General features: G+C 39.5%; 1 long non-coding RNA gene across 1 annotated transcript; it reads left to right on the top strand.

Moving 5' to 3' along the window:
* Positions 1 to 45: 45 nt before the first annotated feature.
* Positions 46 to 8433, top strand: LOC138951168 (uncharacterized). Its single transcript, XR_011451028.1, has 8 exons — positions 46 to 100; positions 896 to 962; positions 1722 to 1815; positions 2642 to 2698; positions 3468 to 3564; positions 4586 to 4648; positions 5032 to 5125; positions 8232 to 8433. It is a non-coding gene; the product is annotated as an uncharacterized lncRNA (long non-coding RNA).
* The last annotated feature ends 12796 nt before the right edge of the window (positions 8434 to 21229 follow it).

Below are 21229 nucleotides of genomic sequence, written 5' to 3'. Positions count from 1 at the left end.
TTGTCATTTTTCAGAATGCCCTTGTAATAACTTCAGCGTCTGCCCATATAGGTCAAAGTCTCAAATGTGATGTGATCAAGAGGATGCCGCAATGATCCAGGTAATATTGCAAATACTCAAACTGATCTAAAAGCAGAAGCATAACGTGATCCACAAACATTTCTGCTTAAACATTACAGGGTTACAGTACACCCAGAAAAACAGCTGGATGTTAGTGCATAATTATCTGCAAGTGCAAGCAACATCGACCCTCTCCCCCTGCTCTTTTTCCATCAGCAAGAGCAACATTTATTTTCATGTACAACTTTTCTAGTGCCTCATGTTGTATAACTGTTGATATTTAAATGAAGCAAGTGTTTGTTTTCAATGGCACTGCATTTCCCATGTACACACACACACACACACACACACACACACACACACACACACACACACACACACACACACACACACACACACACACACACACACATTCGCATTGTCTCTCTCTGTCTGTCTGTCTGTCTGTCTCTCTCTATCTCTGTCTCTCTCTATCTCTGTCTCTCTCTGTCTCTGTCTCTCTCTGTCTCTGTCTGTCTGTCTGTCTGTCTGTCTGTCTGTCTCTCTCTCTCTCTCTCTCTCTCTCTCTCTCTCTCTCTCTCTCTCTCTCTCTCTCTCTCTCTCTCTCTCTCTCTCTCTCTCTCTCTCTCTCTCTCTGTTTTTACATCAGTAATTTTGATCACTTGCACTTCACTGGGATTTAGTTACTGAATCAGTCATTCAGTGAGAGTGTTATGTAGAGTAAGAGTATTAAGTCTGCTGCTGCTGCTGCTGTTGTTCTTACTCATTACTGTTTCTCCTCTCTGCATAATTCTTGTTCTCCCTTAAAATGCTGGTTTTTTTTTCATCATTACAGTATCTGTCCATTGAGTCTGCGTCTGAGCTAGCTGTGATGGGACCAAAAAGATTCCAGAATGAAAGAGGTAACTTTTACTGATCTTTATTTAGTTAATGGAGAAGTTGGTTCACATAATGCATTACAGAGTTGCTGCCTTTTTAGATATATATTAAACATTGTACCAGTCATTACATGATCAAACTGTGTTAGCCACCCCACCTTCCCCGGTTCCCAGCTATCCTTCTATCCCCGCCTCTAAACCCCCACCCCAATCCTTCCATCTCAATCAATCAATCAATCAATGAGTCTTATATCGCGCATATTCCGTGGGTACAGTTCTAGGCGCTCTGCAGTGATGCCGTGTGAAGTGAAATTTTATACGGCCAGTAGATTGCAGCCATTTCGGCGCATATTTACCTTTCACGGCCTATTATTCCAAGTCACACGGGTATAGGTAGACAATTATTAACTGTGCCTAAGCAATTTTGCCAGGAAAGACCCTTTTGTCAATCGTGGGATCTTTAACGTGCACACCCAATGTAGTGTACACGGGGGGAGGTTCGGACACCGAAGAGAGTCTGCACACAAAGTTGACTCTGTGAAATAAATTTCCGCCGAACCTGGGATCGAACTCACGCTGACAGCGGCCAACTGAATACAAATCCAGCGCGCTACCAACTGAGCTATATCCCCCTATATCTCCCCCAAATCAAATTTACTGACACAACACTGATTTTCATTTTACCTTATTTAAGTGTTCTTTGAATAAAATTATATAGCCTGTTGCTGCTGCAAATGTTGTTGTGACTGTTCTTCCTCAGTGTATTTTTTTTCGTTTCCTCAGAATGCAGTTCTCCCATGCACCACAGCGTCTATCAATGGAGTCTACAATATTGTCTGGGATGTGATTTGAGCAAGAGCATGTCAGAATGATCAAGGTAACTTTTTAAACACACAGAACTGATCAAACTGTAGAATTCAAGTACACAATTTCAGATGTTTTCAAATGCATAACATACTGCAACAGTCAGGGTCTTTCTCCACATAAAGAGTGTGAGGTTTTCTTGGTAAAATTGCGATTTTTGTCGCTATGCGCAGAGTGCGACCTTTTTATTTGATTTTTGTACTATAAAGGCAGATATTCAAATAAAAGAAAGTCTTGCATGGGGAGGAAGGAATATGCATGAGGCTTTTGACAAGACAAACTGTCCTTATTAGAGCCTAAACATACGTTCCTTACCGTTAGAACCAAAATGTCAGACATCATAGATGCTCCAATTAAACAAAAGAAGGGCATCCTTTTACTTAAACATAATTATACACTGTACCGCACATTAATAACCTGGTTGTGTTCTGTGGCAGTGCATAGTGGGAACCTTTTTGCTTAATGAATTTCACATGTGTCTGTAACTTGAATCTCCACCAAAAGAAGCTGGACGTAAAAAGGGGTGTCTAAAAAAAAGCGCCCTATTTCCTTTTTGATCTCTTTTTTTTCGCAGTTGTCTTGCTCGGAAAAGTGAAAAGTTTAACTTGAAATCGAACGGAAGTCACCATTCTACCTTTTCGTTTGGGCGTTGTTTTTATAATTTGGATCACTTGCACTTCACTGGGATTTAGTTACTGAATCAGTCATTCAGTGATAGTGTTATGTGGAATAAGAGTATTGACGTATGCTGCTGCTGTTGTTCTTACTCATTACTGTTTTTCTCTCTGCATAATTCTTGTTCTCCCTTAAAATGCTGGGTTTTTTTTCCATCACTACAGTATCTGTCCATTGAGTCTGAGCTGTGATGGGACCAAAAAGATTCCAGAATGAAAGAGGTAACTTTTTAAACTGATCTTTATTTAGTTTATGGAGAAGTTGGTTCACATAATGCATTAGTTACAGAGTTGCTGCCCCTTTAGATAAATTAAACATTGTACCAGTCATTACATCTAAATGGCCATGCTGAATGATCAAACTGTGTTAGCCACCCCACCTTCTACGGTTCCTAGCTATCCTTCTATCGCCGCCTCTAACCCCCCACCCCAATCCTCCCATCTCCCCCAAATCAAATTTACTGACAACACTGATTTTCCTTTTACCTTATTTAAGTGTTCTTTGAATACAATTATATAGCTGAGCTCGTTTTCGTATTGTTGTGCATTAGGATCATCTAGAATGATATGAATAAAAGCAGGAATGACTTCGGCATGTAAATGCATTGATTTTGTCTAAATCAGCACAGCAGTAAGCTAGATCTTTCTGCTCAATTTGTTTGATTTTTTTTTCAAAAGTTTACTACTACTAAAATACTACTTTGATTTTGATTGTTTGTTTATCTCATCGGCACAAAAATCCATCAGGCAAAGTATCAATATGTTGAATGATAACGTTGAGATAAGGAAGTTCACACATTTATCTGCTTGCAACAACAATCGCAAGGACAAATCTATCTGCTTCATTGACTGCTAGATTTTCATTGAATTTCCCAAGTGATGATCTCGTTTCCAAAATCTGGACAGTGTTTGTGTTCTTAGATTCATGATTGACCATGCAGGCTGATTGAGATCATAACATTGTGTTTGTTTGTGCTGGTGCAATGTGCAGATCAAAGGGGACGGACTGCAGGATGACCCAGTGATCAATACAACTTACGTTCACCACTCAACATTGTCTTCTACCTAACTCAATGGCAAACATAAAGGTACATGCTGGTGAATTCACTGTGCAATGTATGTCTGTACAGATCAAGATAGTTGTTAGCTGGAACGGATCATGCTTATTACAGTGGACGCCGCTTAATACAACCGCGGTTAATAGAGCCAGCCGCTTATAAAAGCCGATTTCAGACGGTCCGGATTTATCACTATATCTTATGTATTAGAAAAAGCCGGTTAATAAAACCAACCCGCCGCTTATTAAAGCCAGTTTTCTCAGAGAAATCACGTAGTTTGTGACTAAAACTCACATTATCTTGTTCTGATGTGGAAGACGACCAACAAACAAACACTCATAAAATCGTTCTTCTCTGACGAGTAATGGTTCGTGACGGTGACAGTGAAATTATTGATGTACCGAAGTGATCAAAGTACACGTACATGTACATAATTAAAACAAAAGTTCCACATCCTTCGTGAAGTTTTGTTTAGATTCAAACAAGTGTAAATGACGAAAGAAAGTGACTGAGTGACGTAAACAAAAGAGATTTTTTTTTCTTTCGAAAATGACGTATTCCTGGACCGCCGGTTAATAAATCCGCCGCTTATTAAAGCCATTTTTCGTCGGTCCAGAAGTGGTTTTATTAAGCGGCGACCACTGTATTATCAAGTTACACACACACTCCGCCCAAGCACCACCCTAAAACAGGTGCCTCTTATGTTGTATAACTCATTAACTGTTGATTTTTAATTTAAACGAAGCAAGTGTTTGTTTCAAATGGCACTGCATTTCCCATGTACACACACACATTCACATTGTCTCTGTCTCTCTGCCTGTCTGTCTGTCTCTCTCCCTCTTTCTCTATCTCTCTCTGTGTTTTTAATTCAGTAATTTGGATCACTTGCATTTCACTGGGATTCAGTTACTAAATCAGTGATAGTGTTTTGTGGAGTAAGAGTATTGACGTGTGCTGCTGCTGTTCCTGTTGTTCTTACTCATTACTGTTTTTCCTCTCTGCATAATTCGTGTTCTCCCTTATGATGCTGGTGGTTTTTTCATCACTACAGTATCTGTCCATTGAGTCTGCGTCTGAGCTGTGATGGGACCAAAAAGATTCCAGAATGAAAGAGGTAACTTTTTCAACTGATCTTTATTTAGTTTATGGAGAAGTTGGTTCACATAATTAATGCATTACAGAGTTACTGCCTTTTTTGATAAATTAAACATTGTACCAGTCATTACATGATACATCTAAATGAAATGGGCTTGCTGAATGATATCAAACTGTGTAGATAGCCACCCCACCTTCACCGGTTCCCAACTATCCTTCTATCGCCCCCTCTAAACCCCCACAACCATCCTTCCATCTCCCCCAAATCAAATTTACTGACACAACACTGATTTTCCTTTTACCTTATTTAAGTGTTCTTTGAATACAATTATATAGCCTGTTACTGCTGCAAATGTTGTTGTGACTGTTCTTCCTCAGTGTATATTTTTTTCGTTTCCTCAGAATGCAGTTCTCCCATGCACCACAGCGTCTATCAATGGAGTCCACAATATTGTGTGGAGTGTAATTTGAGCAAGAGCATGTCAGAATGATCAAGGTAACTTTTTAAACACACAGAGCTGATTAAAGGCACAGCACGCCTCCTGTAAACCATCACAGATACTGTCAGGCTTTTACACACAGTACAAACACCCTTCCATTTCAACGCTCACCGAACGGGAACGTCCTAGGTGCCCTACGTAAAGAGCAAGCAATTTTCAAATAATTAATTTTGCCGATTGTCTGACCACGGTGGGTTTTGGTGCTAGACCTAACTTTTAAAATCTAAATAATAAATTGACAGCTTCTTACACAAACATTCTTGAATCCCAAAAGAATTATTTTTTCATCAAGACAAGATCAGTACAATTCGAAGTTTTAAAAGTTGGAAAAAAGAAAGCCCGGAAGCAGGGTCACGCCAGGTCGTGGTTCTCGTAGCAGACGATGGTTTATGCCTTTTGCCAGTTCCTCTGGCTCTGAACAGCCAAAAGCCATCGCTGGAGTTCTTGTGAACCACAGCCGTGTGTTTCATTAAGATTCAGAGGTACACAATAACGTGCTATTGCAGATAAGCTTACTGCGAGTCGCATTCAAATTACAAACTGACGACTACATTGTGAAAAAAGGATACTAGATCACACGGGTTCACGATGGCTCAGGGGTAAGATAAACCACGCAAAAATAAACTATTTGAAAATTTCTCACTCTTTACGGAGGGTACCTTTAGAGGCCAAGTCACCATTGTGAAAGCCATTCTGCTCAGCTGGAATTTGATGAATTGTGGAATTATTTTTTTAATGAAATGAATTCACAAAAAAAGAAAAAATATCAAAATTTACTGATCACCCAAAGCACTCAGGTTGTAGAGTTTTGGGATGTGCCGTAGATAAGGGGAGGTGTTATTCTATGTAAAAGCCTGCCAGGTAGCGTGAGCCGAATTGTTTGCATGGGAAGGACTGTGCCTTTTAAGGATGCATGGGTTTTTTATCTATTCAATTGCAGGAAACCAACACAACAGCCAATAGTTTTTCATCTTGAACACACGGCCAGTACAACTGGCCTTGACACGGAACGATCCAAGGGGAGCAATCTTAGTCATCTGAAAGAGGGAAATCCAAACGCAATCCGCCTTGTTCTATTTTATGGGCTTGGACGATAGAGAAAAATAAGAAAAGCAAAAGCTGGAGTCCAGTCTGGACAAAACTGCTATCAAGAACGCAGAATTGATTTTTTCTGAGTTTGTTTTTAGCCGTAAGCGCCATTTCTCATTTCGAATTTCTCATAACTGCTGTTCACAATGCGGACGCAGTGAAACCAACAAAGGGGCCTCACTCTGGAAGAGTTTCCTGCTCCGATAAACATGGCAACCCCCCTTTCAGACCCATTCATTTCAGACTTCCTCCTTTTTAAGATCTTGCTTCTTTAGATGTTCTGTGACGGGTGAAGTGGCGCGCAGTGGTAAGACGTCGGCCTCCTAATCGGGAGGTCGTGAGTTCGAATCCCGGTCGCTGCCGCCTGGTGGGTTAAGAGTGGAGATTTTTTCGATCTCCCAGGTCAACTTATGTGCAGACCTGCTTAGTGACTTAATCCCCTTCGTGTGTACACGCAAGCACAAGACCAAGTGCGCACGGAAAAGATCCTGTAAACCATGTCGGAGTTCGGTGGGTTATGGAAACACGAAAATACCCAGCATGCCTACTCAACGAAAGCGGAGTGAAGCTGACTATGCTCGTAGAGTATAGTGTGGGGAACCCAAATGGGCAAACAAGCTAACACGTCACCGGAATTTCTGGAACGCTGAAGAAGAAGAAGATGTTCTGTTCATAACCTCTGTAAATTACCCCCATTTTTAGACCCCTTCCATTTTAAGACTTGATTTTCTCACATATTTTAAGGTCTTAAAAGGGGTTTCCCCTGTACTCCTAAAAAACCCTGACCCACAAAGTAATTTAACTATAACTGCTGTAATCGTTCCTTCCGTGTGCTATTATCTGTGGTTTTTTCATTTTTTCTCCTGTGTTGTCTCATCCTCTGTGCGCCCTGAAAGAGACCTCCGGGTCGAAATTGCCGTACCTTGTCTTATCCAGCTGTGATCCCGCCTTCGTATTAATGTGAGGGCACTACTTTTTTTAAACTTTCAATATTGACCTTACGTTTTGCATAAAACACCAATAATGAATTAAAAATACATCAGAAAATTATTTCCTCACTATACACAATAACCCCTCATTTAAAGGCTGACAAAGTCCTATTTAATTAGTTTACTTACTTCCAGGGCTTTTCCCATCGTTGCGGGGATGTATAAATTAAGCTTCCTGCAAAGTTTTAGGTTTGAAGTCCTTACCAATTACAAGAAATAATCAATTCTTAATAAAGTTTATTGCTATCTTTAGAAACAGTTCTCCAGGGCTTGGGCTATTTTTAGACCGTCAACACAGACAGTACAGCTTCGTCAATCCCTGCGTGAAGGAAATCGCTCACCTTCCACGTGCAAAACGTAGTGATATTGACACGCCAGATTAGCGCGGTAGCGGATTGTGCTAAGCAGGAAAGCGCGCTTTTTTGTATTCTTGTTAACTTCGCAATTTCCGGAAAACATCCACTTTCACTTTGAGACTGTTCTGTTTACATTCGACACTATCAACACCACTTTGCAATACTGAAATATTTTTTTCTGTTTTCGAAAGCTACAGCCAATCGTTATTATATCCCCTTAGGTACAGTTTTATAACATTATTGGCACATGTAAACAATAGGAATTAATTAATGAACGCTACGAAAAGGGCAGCCTTTAACCTATGAACTTGCAACTGTGTTGACCTGTGTAATGTAACATAGACCACCACCATCTCTGTCTTCTCTCTCTCTTACACCCCTTACCTGTTCGCAAACCTTTACCCAAATGTATGCTAAATGTATATACTGTACAATACAAGACAAGACAAGACATGGCAAGACAAGACAAGACAAGTTAGGAAAAGGTTGCCAGTAGGCCAATAGAGGGATGACAAGACAAGACAAGACAAGACAGGACAGGACAGAGACCAAAAAAAAAAAAAAAAAAAAAGAAAGATAACTAATTCGGTCAACAGATGTAAAAGAAATAAGCATTTGTTTGGGTTGAATGTTTGGGTGTCACCCTGTATATATTTGTATTTTTGCAGGACAGGGTCGAGTTGTGATGATGTCAGGGCGACTGAAGACACACCAACAAGTATTCTTCGGAAGTGTTTGGAACACAAATGAACATTATTTCATAATAAAAAGGCGGCTGACATTGATGTTCATATCGGTTCATGTTCATATTCTCAGCACAGGCGTGTCCTTAGAAATCGGATGTTTAAGAACAAGAGACAACCCTGAATAAAGCCTTATGAAATATGGTTGGAGCTTGTGACAAACGGATTTGCACATAGATGTATATTGGAGTTATGTGACGCAGGTGTACAAAATTTCATGGGCCACGAACTTTGAGGAGACTCCGCACGGTGAAACGTCATTGACGCAGTGCAGTATTGTCGGTGACCAATCAGAGAGGAGTATTGACTGAGGTGGCGTTTTTGAGACTATACAGGGTCAGAGCTTTGCAGACTATCGACAGGAGAAGTGTCTCCTGATTGTAAAGTTTCTCACCGGGCGCTGGGAGGTCGGTTAGACTCGTGTCGCGGTATTGAATCAGTAGATTCGACTGCTGTGTTTACAGGTATTTATTGAATTGATATTTTACTCGGAGATATTATTTTGCTCGGAAATATTGACTTGAGAAATGACCGGGAGAGTCATGTGTGAATTGGCTGAAAAGCGTGAGTTGATGTCAGCCATTGTTGAAAAGGGAATGTTTATATGTTTTTCGGAAAGGAAGTCGCTTATGAGTTAGCGGGTGTATATACTGTAACCGCATAAGTTAGTTGACGGTAGTGATAAAGAATGTCAGAAAAGTTTATTCAAGTATGGAGACTTATGGTAGTTTAAACTTGTGTATTTTAGCATCCCGGGCCGAGTGGGTCGCGGAAGTATCCCGGGCCGAGAGGGGTCGCGGAAGGGGAACGAGACGGGAGGTTCTACCCTCACGCTCCAGCCGTGAGCTGTGGGAACGCAGAAGGGGAGACAGCGTGAAGCGCTGCAAAACGGGAACCCCGTCCCATTCCACCACACGAGACAGTTGTGTGGGTGGGGTGAAGCAGTGCGTGCCACTGTATATTGTGAGTACGACTGAGAGAATTTAATCAGCGTGATAGCTGTACAGAGATACGCTTCCCGAGTGAATAACCACGAGACGTCGAGCGTCGTGGGGTTTGTCATCTGTGTGTAACAGAAGTGAATAGTAACAGAAGTATTGTTTGAGACAATGACTTCGTGTGTTTTGAGACAAACGGGCTTTCACGGAACAAAGCCTAAAGTGTTATACGTGTGTGCACGTGAACTGTAGACTGCATGACAAAGTAATATGTACGTAATTATGTGCAGTTAGACTTCTGTGTGTTAACAGAAATAGAACTTCCATGTTGAGCGAAAGTGATCTGTAGAATGGATGTAGAATAATATGTTTATGTGGTGATTGAATATTCTAATAGAGGTACAGGGGCAAAGGGCTGTAACTGTTGTTCGTGTCTTTGTGCCTGGTTGGAGTGTTGTGTGTGTGTGTGTGAAGGCTAGATAGTAAACAGAGAGTAGCATGCACAATTTCTGATAGGAGTAAATAGACATACATACAGACATACACACGTAAATTCCAGCCGTAACATTTGGTGACCCCGATTACTCTGTGTTAGTAAAAATTTGTAATAGTTTCCCTGCATTACTAAATTTAATTTTGTCCCCTGTGTTGGATTTTCGGAACTTTTGGCAGTAGGTCACGCAGACAGAGATTTTCAGATTGAGTAGTTGTGTTGTTCATGTCCTGTTTTGTACTGTTACCGTCTCCAGTTTTACGGTAGTGCTTACTGTACAGTTCTAAGCACTGAGGGATTAGCTTCATTTTTCTTCCTGTGGGGTCTTTCATTTCTCTTTCCTTGCTCTTTTCTGTGCTTTCATTTTGTAAAATAGTTAGAACATTTTTTCTTTCTGCTTTGGAATAGGGATCTATCTGTTGTTTATTGCCCTTTGCCTTTGTTAGGTTAAATTTCTTTGATTAATTTTGTTCTTTTTGATTTTGAAATTTTTTAATTTGATTTTGGAATTTTTTTTGTTTTGTTAGTGTGATTGGTTAGGTATTGATTTTGTAGGATTGTTTTGTTGATTTTGTAAGTTTGTTGTAAATAATTAAGATAATTAGTTGTGATATTTTGATATAGACTTTAATTAGTTTAAGTTTTAGTTTATTTTTGATTTGTTATTTGCTATGGTAGTTGATTGAATACTTTGAATTTTTTTTTGTGGTTTAATTTAGTCTGCAGTTTGGTGATTGTGTCACTTTAATTTTTTTTTTGGTATTTGTTTTATTTGCCTCCAACTACATTTTTTGTTGTCTTATTGATCTAAATTAAGTTAATCTCATTAGTAGTGTATATATAGTTATTTTAAGCTACTATTTACAACTTTGGATTAGTTTCAGTTTAATATGGAGTGTTTCACTTCATAAATTTTTTGTTAGAACTTTGTTTTCATTTTGCTTCCAACTGCGTCTTTTTTAGTTGGACTTTACTTATTTTGAGTTTGATTTTATGATTTAGTATTTAGATTGTTGATTAGTCTTAAGTATTTATTTGTGTTTGCATCTTTGAACTTTGAATTTTTCCTACTATTTGTGGTTTGGGGTTGTTGTTTTGTTTGTGCTTGTATATATGTTTTGAACCAAGATTCGTTTTGACTTCATTAACTTAGTATCTGACTTTAATTAAAATTGTTGGATATTGTTGCGTGAGATTTACGCAAAAACGTATTGGGATATGGTCTTGTATTGACTATTGGTTTTGGTGCCAGATTTTTTTGTGGTACAGTTTTCAAGTAGATTGCTTGAACTTGCATTATTCTTTGAAACTTTTTCAAATTTGTTGTTTCTAAACTTGGACATATTTTGGTGTGATTTTGAAAGTTCAAAATTTCCACAATGGAGCACGAAGATGATCATGATGCGTTGTTTGAAAAGTTTGTCAGGCAGAGACTTTGGGTCTTGCTGCGGAGAAACGTGAAAAATACGTGAAAGAAAGTTTTGATCGTTTGGAGAGAAAACGAGAAAAAGATGAAAGACAAAAAGAAAGGGAAATTGAGGAAAGACGAAGAGATAAAGAAATGGAAGAAAGACAAAAAGAAAAAGAAAGGGAAGAAAGACAAAAGGAATTTGATCGACAAAAAGAAAGGGAAGATGCACAAATTGAAGAAAGTCGAAGACAAAAAGAATTGGAACGGGAAGAAAGAGACAAAGAGAGAGAACACCAGTTAAAGCAAAGAGAGCTTGAGATTAGGCAGGCTGAAATTAGTGCTGGGTCGTGTACACCGCAAAATGTTCGGGATTCTCATACTAATGTTGGTGCTCGTCCTATTTACCCCAGGCTCCCTGCATTCAGAGAACAAGATGATATCGACTCATACTTGTTTAGGTTTGAAACTCATGCGAGATCTCTGAGATGGGAAGAGACAAACTGGATCACGTACTTGTCTGCTCTTTTAGAGGGCAATGCATTAAACCTATACCATAGCCTTGCTGCTGCTGGTGAACTAACATACCAATGTTTGAAAGAAAACTTGCTGAAGAAATTTCAGTGCACGTCTGAAACATTTAGACAAAAGCTCCGAAATATCCGTCCAAGTGAAAAGGAACCGTTCCAAACTTTTGGGATTGAGTTACGACGACTGTTTGATCGTTGGGTTGCGCTATCTGACATAACCACAGATGTTGAGGGTTTAGTGAACTTGATTCTGGGAGAACAATTCCTTGAAAGCGTTTCAGCTGACTTAGCAACTTTCATTCGAGAACGAGGTCTAGTTACTTTGGATGAAATGGTCAAAGCTGCCGAAAGCTATCGCTTAGCAAGACCAGGAAAAAACTTGTCAAGAAAGTCGGGACCAACCATTTTTTCTGCAGGTTGTTGTAGTCACGAAGAGTACGCTGCAGCTGCTTTTGCACAAAGTAATAATAGTAGAGGGGGTCCGCAGTCGCGGAGGTTTGGTTCCAGTTTTGCTGGTCGTAGACAAGGTAACTGGAGCTATGGCAGAGGTACGTCCGATGCTCAGGCACAGTCACAAGGTGATACATACTATCCTCGTGGAAGTAGACGCAGTCGTACTGGTGGTCGCAGAGGTGGTTTATCCCGGAGCGGTGATACTTGTCTGTTATGTCATGAGAAAGGACATTGGTCAGTGCAGTGTCCCTTACGGACACACCCTCAGAACCCTTGTCTGATTTGTGGGATTGACGGCCATGACAGGTGGTCTTGTCCGAAGTATCTGATTGAATCAGGTATATATGAGCGGGTCGAGTCAGGAAATGCTGTTGTCGCAGACGTTGGTTGTTCGGGAAATTCTGCTGTTGCGGAAGTTGTTTCACCAATTACTCAGGATGTTGGAAGTCTGAAGTTGGAACATGGTAGTGTTAACGGGAGTGAGTGTACAGTACTTCGAGACTCAGGTTCTACGATTTCTGGAGTGCGTAGAGGATTGGTGTCAAAAGACCAGATGGTCAGTAGAAAGGTCACCTGTAAGACATTTGGTGGAGAGGTCCTTACTTATCCTCAGGCGAAAGTTAAAGTTGAGACACCTTATGTGTCGGGAGAGATGGTTTGCTGTGTTCTGAATGATCCTGTGGCTGATTTGATCATAGGCAACATTCCGGGGATTTCAGGCGATGCAGACTGTTTTCCTGATGTTGAGGGGGTTACGACTCATGCTACTCGTGCGCAGGAAAAGAGAAGAAACCCTCCTGATAAACCTGTGATTCTGACTCCAGATCAGAAGGTTGCGTGTTTGAATCAGGACTTGGCAGTTGTTCGAGAAGAACTCAGTCAGTTGCGTGCTGAACTGAACAGATTAAAAGGTGGTTTTTCACTGCCTGCGAGTGGAAAGAGTAGGTCGATTGAGACTACTGCTGCTGTAAGCCATGGTGGCAATCGCAGAAAGAGGTCAAGAAAATGGTTTGCTTGATTTTGACTACTTGCTGGTTTAGCATCAGGAACATGAGTCGTAGTACTATGTTGGAAGAGTCGTGGACTCAAGATAAGAAAACTAAAGATGCTAAAGAAAGACATTACATGTTTGGGCTAGAAAGCAACATGAATGGAACTTATGAGTTAATAGAAAAACTCAGTGGAATCTTCCGAGAGAAGGAAGAAGTACTTTATCAGACATAAAGTAGTGTTGTTACACATATGTGATCAGTGAATAAGAAAGTTTGTTTCTTATGTCAGCTACGACAGTTTTGATCCGTAGTGGAATGCGATATTGAAATTGTATTGCAGTGAAGTAGTTACCCTCTTTTACCTGTTGGCCTAAAGAAAAAAATAACCTTGGTCGGTCATTTTTTTTTCTGGGAGGAGGGGGTAATGTGACAAACGGATTTGCACATAGATGTATATTGGAGTTATGTGACGCAGGTGTACAAAATTTCATGGGCCACGAACTTTGAGGAGACTCCGCACGGTGAAACGTCATTGACGCAGTGCAGTATTGTCGGTGACCAATCAGAGAGGAGTATTGACTGAGGTGGCGTTTTTGAGACTATACAGGGTCAGAGCTTTGCAGACTATCGACAGGAGAAGTGTCTCCTGATTGTAAAGTTTCTCACCGGGCGCTGGGAGGTCGGTTAGACTCGTGTCGCGGTATTGAATCGGTAGATTCAGCTGCTGTGTTTACAGGTATTTATTGAATTGATATTTTACTCGGAGATATTATTTTGCTCGGAAATATTGACTTGAGAAATGACCGGGAGAGTCATGTGTGAATTGGCTGAAAAGCGTGAGTTGATGTCAGCCATTGTTGAAAAGGGAATGTTTACATGTTTTTCGGAAAGGAAGTCGCTTATGAGTTAGCGGGTGTATATACTGTAACCGCATAAGTTAGTTGACGGTAGTGATAAAGAATGTTATAAAAGTTTATTCAAGTATGGAGACTTATGGTAGTTTAAACTTGTGTATTTTAGCATCCCGGGCCGAGTGGGTCGCGGAAGTATCCCGGGCCGAGAGGGGTCGCGGAAGGGGAACGAGACGGGAGGTTCTACCCTCACGCTCCAGCCGTGAGCTGTGGGAACGCAGAAGGGGAGACAGCGTGAAGCGCTGCAAAACGGGAACCCCGTCCCATTCCACCACACGAGACAGTTGTGTGGGTGGGGTGAAGCAGTGCGTGCCACTGTATATTGTGAGTACGACTGAGAGAATTTAACCAGCGTGATAGCTGTACAGAGATACGTTTCCCGAGTGAATAACCACGAGACGTCGAGCGTCGTGGTGTTTGTCATCTGTGTGTAACAGAAGTGAATAGTAACAGGAGTATTGTTTGAGACAATGACTTCGTGTGTATTGAGACAGACGGGCTTTCACGGAACCACGCCTAAAGTGTTATATGTGTGTGCACGTGAACTGTAGACTGCATGACAAAGTAATATGTATGTAATTATGTGCAGTTAGACTTCTGTGTGTTAACAGAAATAGAACTTCCATGTTGAGCGAAAGTGATTTGTAGAATGGATGTAGAATAATATGTTTATGTTGTGATTGAACATTCGAATAGAGGTGCAGGGGCAAAGGGCTATACTGTGTTCTTGTCTTTGTGCCTGGTTGGAGTGTTGTGTGTGTGTGTGTGTGAAGGCTAGATAGTAAACAGAGAGTAGCATGCACAATTTCTGATAGGAGTGAATAGACATACATACAGACATACACACGTACATTCCAGCCGTAACAGAGCTGGATCAAAAGTGTGTGTGTGTGTGTGTGTGTGATTGAAGGGCAACATTTATAAATGATGAGACAGAAAGCTAAAGCACATCCTTTTATCGTACGTTCCATATCGTCCTCCTACTTTAAATGCTTGCTAATACAGACGTTCTCCAAGAAAACGTCTATCCAGTAATGTTTTGTTTATCGCAATGAAAGCTTTTTTTTTAGAAGAATGAAGAGGAATCAAATTTTTAAAAAACAAAAACCAAGACCAATTGAATTGCTCAAAACGTAAAGAAACAGGATGATTTTGGTTCAGTAGTACTATTTGTAGACCCTCAAAGCAATACACCCACAAGGGATTCCAGTGTATCAGTGCAAATAGAAAATTTATGATATAACTTGAAAATTAAAACAGACTGAATTGTGATACAAAGAACCAAAATCCCGAGCAGTTTTTTTTTTTAGGTCTCCCTCTTCACTCAATCCCCAAACTCATATTCTGTACCGAAAAGAGCTCAAACACACACGTGGACAGACAGACACGCACACACACTTTGGTAAACATCATGTATGCTTCTCGACTCTGCTGATCCACAATTAGAAATATCGCTATCATCATTTATTTTTGGTCACCGTCTTTCCCTTTTCACAGGCAAGTTTTTTTGTGTAGCATTTCCCATAGAACCCCGATGGCTCAACGGTAGACACAATGATCAGTCCATACCAGTCATGTTATTTTCTCGAATCAATTTATAACCTTAGAGAAAGGGAGAATGTACGTTCTGGCTCACCGATTCCGACAGACCCTAAATATTAACGCAAAATAGGCTTCTGGACTAAACTTTTACTAAAATGAAACATGCGACAAAATCAGAAAAATACTGCATAAATCCATACAAAAAAAATACAGTAAAGTAAGGTTGTTTTGAACCAATGCCGGGTCTGTCGGAATCAGTAACCCAGAACGTACATTCTCCCTTTCTCTTATACAACATTCTTAAGCTCAATACGCTCTCTCATTTACAAACTTTACTTCATATGTTCTTTCACTGTTAGAATTATATCTGATACATGCAATGTGACTGTCTAAACGAATAGTTAACTCTTTACAAGTGATTCTATTTTTACTTTTTCTTCCCGTCCTATTTGAATCCCCTTTTTTAAAAACTGCTTTTTCAGATCTTCTATATCGAGTGGCTTGTTATATTCAGCTCGTGTTTTTGTTTGAATACTTGCTTTCTTACTTTTGTAGTCATCAAAGTCTGTTTGTATCTGTTTGAATTCTTCGTCAGAAACTTTTGAATCTTCAAGTGCTTTACTGATAGACAGTTTTAGGCTAGACAATTTTGATGATGCAAGAGTGGAAATGGATTCGTGTTTTTCAAGCTTTTTCACAATTTTTTTCATTATAGCTGATGCTATAAATGATAAACCACCAACTGCTGCTGCGACACCACCTAGGATTAGAGAAACTGGAGTCCCTACTCCGGTAGCTAACAGAATTGTTCCCGTTACACCTGCAGCTGATGCAAGGATAGTAGAACCAGTGCTGGCATTAGAAAGGCTGTTGTAAGTTGTTGAGTACTTACGTCTAGCGCGAGAATATTTTTCTAATTCATCTTCTAGTTGTTTTTGTATATTACTAATGTGTGCCAGTCTGAATTGTTGACTTTCTGCTGCACTTTCATCAATATTAGGATAAAGCTTCACACTGCTAGTCATCTTTTTAATGCAAAATATAAAATATTTATCTTAATTCTCACTGGCCAGTGTTTCTGCTAAGCTTTGAAGCTGTTCATTGCTTAACACCTTATCTGTATAGTAGAAAGCAATCAAATCAAGATAAGTAAGATTAATACTTCTTATTTCTGTTAAATTATTTATATCTGCGTTAACAACAACATTTTGGTTTGACGTCTGTTTTTTTATTGTGTTAGAATCCTTTTGAACAGCAATAAATACTCTGACTTCTTCAACATTTAATGGTCTCCAGTTGAGATTTATTCCTCTCATTAGAACAGTGTTTGTGGTTTCTTCCCTTTTCCTGACAACTATATCAAATATCATAGTTGCATTCTGCCCTATTGGAAGCTTGGGTATAAAATCGACAATGGTGTCAGCGTCCTTTTCAACACTTTGTTTTCTGTGAATGAGATAGTTGTTCTTATGGAAAGGTTTAACTGCAACTTCTCCCCTGCTGTTAATCGCAGGAACAAGGCTAACAATTAGTGGTTTAGCATTGATTGACTTACGGAATGTGTCGTCTTTTCCAACAAGAGTGTATGGACTCACAAATTCAAACTTCATTTCCCAGTCAATCTTTTTTATAACAGGACTAAGTACCCATTTTTTATTCTGATGTTTCCACATGTAGAATGTGTCATCGACAATTGGATCAGGTACATTAACATCACGGATTTGGCCTAGTTTGAGAAATCTTGGTTTCTTTTCATCGTCGATTTCCTTTCTCTTGTAATGACCAGTGTCTGTAAACTCGAATGCATACACTGCACCAACTTCAGCATTGCTCTCAAAGTCGATAGCGTCTGCTAAATCTTTCAACTCTATAGTTGAACATGCAACAGGATAAGCTATTGTAGGTCCACTCGACATTTTAATACTCAATATTTTATGGAACTATTTCCAATGTAATGTTAAACAAACAATCAACTGGTTGTCCACTTTGATTTTTCAGATCAATGTGTAGGAATTCATGACACCCTTCCTCCAAGTCCTTGAACTGAAGTGTCTTAAATGTTGGCACGTGCATTTTACAAAAAGAGGCATCACTCGGTGGAAGAATCCTAAGCAGATCAGAACGCTGATCATTAAACAGATTATAGGATGTGTTAAGCTCTCTCATGTGAACAAACAGTACACTGTTAACATCCATGTCAATGGGACGTGTTCCCTTGTATAAATTTGTAATTCCAAGCATATCAAGGAGTTTGGTTGGAAACTCAACGTTTACTTCTCTAGTTTTGGGCATAGTAAGAGTAGCAATGAGACTTGCATGATTTAAACTCGCTGTAATACCTACTGGAGCAAACAATTCTTTCTCTAAAGTGCAGAAGTCATAGTAACCATCTTCTACAGAATGTGTTTTACCATTAATTCTAACCCAGTTGTTAGCCTTTTTTTTACTGATATTATACCAAGTAACCTTGTACATAATTTCATGCAGTGCAACTTTCATTCCTCCATTTTGATTGTTGATAGGGTTTGCAAGTTTAACTGGCACACTAGTCTTCACATTTGTTAGTGTGATAAACATTTTTTATTCAACAACAAAAATGATTCAGTATAAATTCAACAAAGACGTTAAATACAAAACTGGACCATATTACAATCCAAAGACTATTTCTTTCCATGAGTTGGACTTTGCTGTAACAGAAACACAATCCATTCGCGTTAAAGTGCCTGACCCATTCCATTCTTACCTAAATCCCCCAATCAAAAATGATAGTGTTCCAAAGATGTGGAACTCTCACCCAATGCAGTTCTATCAGAATCAGTTAAACTTTGCAATATTCTGTGCAACCACGGGATGTGGAGTGTCCTATGCAGACCACATGAATAATTCAAACTTACTGACAAAGTGTGTGTACACATTTCACGTTTACTATCAGTGCAGGAGAATCTTGTCTGAACTTCAGGCACCAATGCCGCATGAAAAGAGCTGGAACCCATTCAACAATAGGATAAACATGAAAGTGTATGAGCGTCTCTGCAATGAATTCAATATAGATTTTAAGACCGACTTTAGGCAAAAGCAAGACAAAAACCATGGCATGGGAACACTATATTTATGGGGTGTCCACAGGAGGTATAATTTTGATTACTGGCCAGGTCATACATCTTTTTCTTCAAATGTGCAGGTACAGTTAGGATCAATAGAACAAGAGCACCACAATGCATGGACTACTTTTATATTAGACACCGGCAAAGGTTTCACTGGATCAGGTGTTGAAAGGATCAATGAATCTATCCGAACATATGCGTGGTGCTTGCTAGGCTCGCAGGCACAGACACGATCAAACATAATGAGAACAAGCACAGGGTTTGGTGCACAGAAACAGTTGTTATCAAATTTAGAAGATGTCATAAACTCTGCAGTTGATCTGCCTTCCAGCATTAAAAGGTATCAAGACTCTCTCCGTTATGCAAGATCAAAAGTTGACTTTGCTGTTGGTAACGGCCTTTACATGTTACCTTCTGATCTCCAGCTGCAGATTGGAACAATAACAAATTATAACAATGAAATCATTATTGCTAGTGACACCCAGCCGCTTGGAAAGGGTGAAGAACTGAATTCAGAAATCAGAACGATGCTACAGCCATATCACAATGAACAGAAACAAAGCGTGACAAGTGAAGATCGGGCTGCAGGTGAAGATCATTCTGTCACTAGGGATGATCAAGCTGTTAGTATTAGTGATGATCATGAATCGCAGAAGACTGCTCTAGTAATTGGTGGAGTGGGTGTAGGCTTACTTTTGCTTTATTCTCGTTAGCAGAACACCTGCAATTAAAACTATTAGAGTCCAGAGATGTTCAGCCATGAAACCAACAACTTTACCTGCAAAAGATAACAGCCAGCTAACAATTGAACCAATGATTCCTGGAAGTGCATCCAAAGCTTTTGCTGCTAGTTTCTTTAATAGTTCTGCAATGTGTTTGAGTTGTTTCTTTACCCATCCCGGATCAGATGGAGATGAAGGTGAAGGTGGAGGTGGTGGTGTGACAGTGCCACCTGTGAGTGTTAACACTAATGTGCTTATTGCAAATCCTAACGCAGTTAGTATACTAGCTATTGTGATTCCCTGCTCTCTGAAAAGCGTTCTAATTCTTTCAGCAAGAGTTGTGTCTTCGTAAAGGATTCTTTGAATTGTATTTTTTATTCTGCTGACCTGTGTTCTCAGTTGTTCTCTATTGTTACTTAGAACTTCTAACCTTATGGCTTTCTCCTCCTGCAAATCTTTTAAACGCTTAGAAATTCTGTTTTTTACTTCTTGTTCTAGGTTCAAATCATCAGCATCAGCAAGTTTTTGTTTCTCTTTGTTTATATCTTCATCCAGCTGACCTAGTTTTGACAGATTATTTGCTATTTCACCTCTGATGGTTTGTAGTGATTGATTAAGGGCTTCTATTTCTCTCATAGGTAATAGTTCATGTGGAGTCTTCAGTGAAGTTTCCTCAGAAAAAGAAGTCTCTATCTCTTGTATAAGTTGATCAGCCTCATCTGCAAGTTTATTAAGATCTTGCAATGGAACAGATTCTATTTGAGTAGCAGTTGGTAGTCCTAGTTCTGCTTGTTGAAGTAAGGAAACAACATGGGAAGATGATGACCGTGTGCTAGGCACAATATCTAATTGCCTAAGTCGATTAGCAGTAAGTTTTTGTTTTAGTGAAACTTTTGATAGAAACTTAGCAGGATTAGATTTATATGTAAGTTGGACTTTTTCTCCTTTATCGTTAGTTGTATATAAATGATTTGCTTCCATTTTGAACTGGTTTGGATCTAAAACATCAGGTTCTTCTCCTAAACTTTTGTAGAAATCTCTAACTTTACCTTCCAGAAGTTCATGTCGTGCCACCTCATAATGCAGTGAATGATGGTAGGGAACCAAAGGGATTGCTTCGCTCATGTCGTCCGCTGGCTCAAATAAATCTTCAAATCCACCTTCTGCCATTTGTAACTTATTTTTTATTTTGAAAATAAAAAAAGATGGCACAATCGTTCGGTTCTGTTCTTGATCCTTACAGAAGGCTGAAAGAACCTCTCGGGGTAAAAGGAATAAGGCAAACAGTTATAGTCACAAATAATCCTTCTACTATTGATCAGAATGAAATACTTACTGTTAGGTTTCCTAATCTAGGTAAGAACGATGTTATTGTACCAGGCACTGTAAGACTATCATTCAAATTAGAATTAGAATCTGGCTCAGATGAAAATAGGACTTTGGCTTATAATGTAGGAAGAGCAATTGTGAGGAAGATTACTGTCAAACTGGAAGGGCGGGAAGTGATGTCATTGAATAATGCAGATGTATTTTTAGTTTATGCAGATAATTGGTTAACTGACAATGAAAAGAAAAACAGAGTGTTTCAAGGGATTCAGTCAGACAATGGGATAAAAGTTAGAATAGGAGCCGGAGATAAAGCTGACAACAAAAAAGATAACGCTGTCAATGTTGCTTTTGGAAACAAATTTTGTATTCCACTTGACTTTGAACTCATAAATTCACATCCTCCCTTCTATCAAGGAGCATTGCGTGACAGGCTGTCATACGACCTGACTTTCAATAGTTATGATCGTGTTATGCTTTCACAAGACCCGGAAGCAAAGTATA

This window comes from Littorina saxatilis, linkage group LG16 (genome assembly GCF_037325665.1).
Source record: "Littorina saxatilis isolate snail1 linkage group LG16, US_GU_Lsax_2.0, whole genome shotgun sequence".
Taxonomy (NCBI): Eukaryota; Metazoa; Mollusca; class Gastropoda; order Littorinimorpha; family Littorinidae; genus Littorina; species Littorina saxatilis.
The sequence above is the reverse complement of the archived record's forward strand: the minus strand, read 5'-3'. Positions and strand labels throughout refer to the sequence as shown.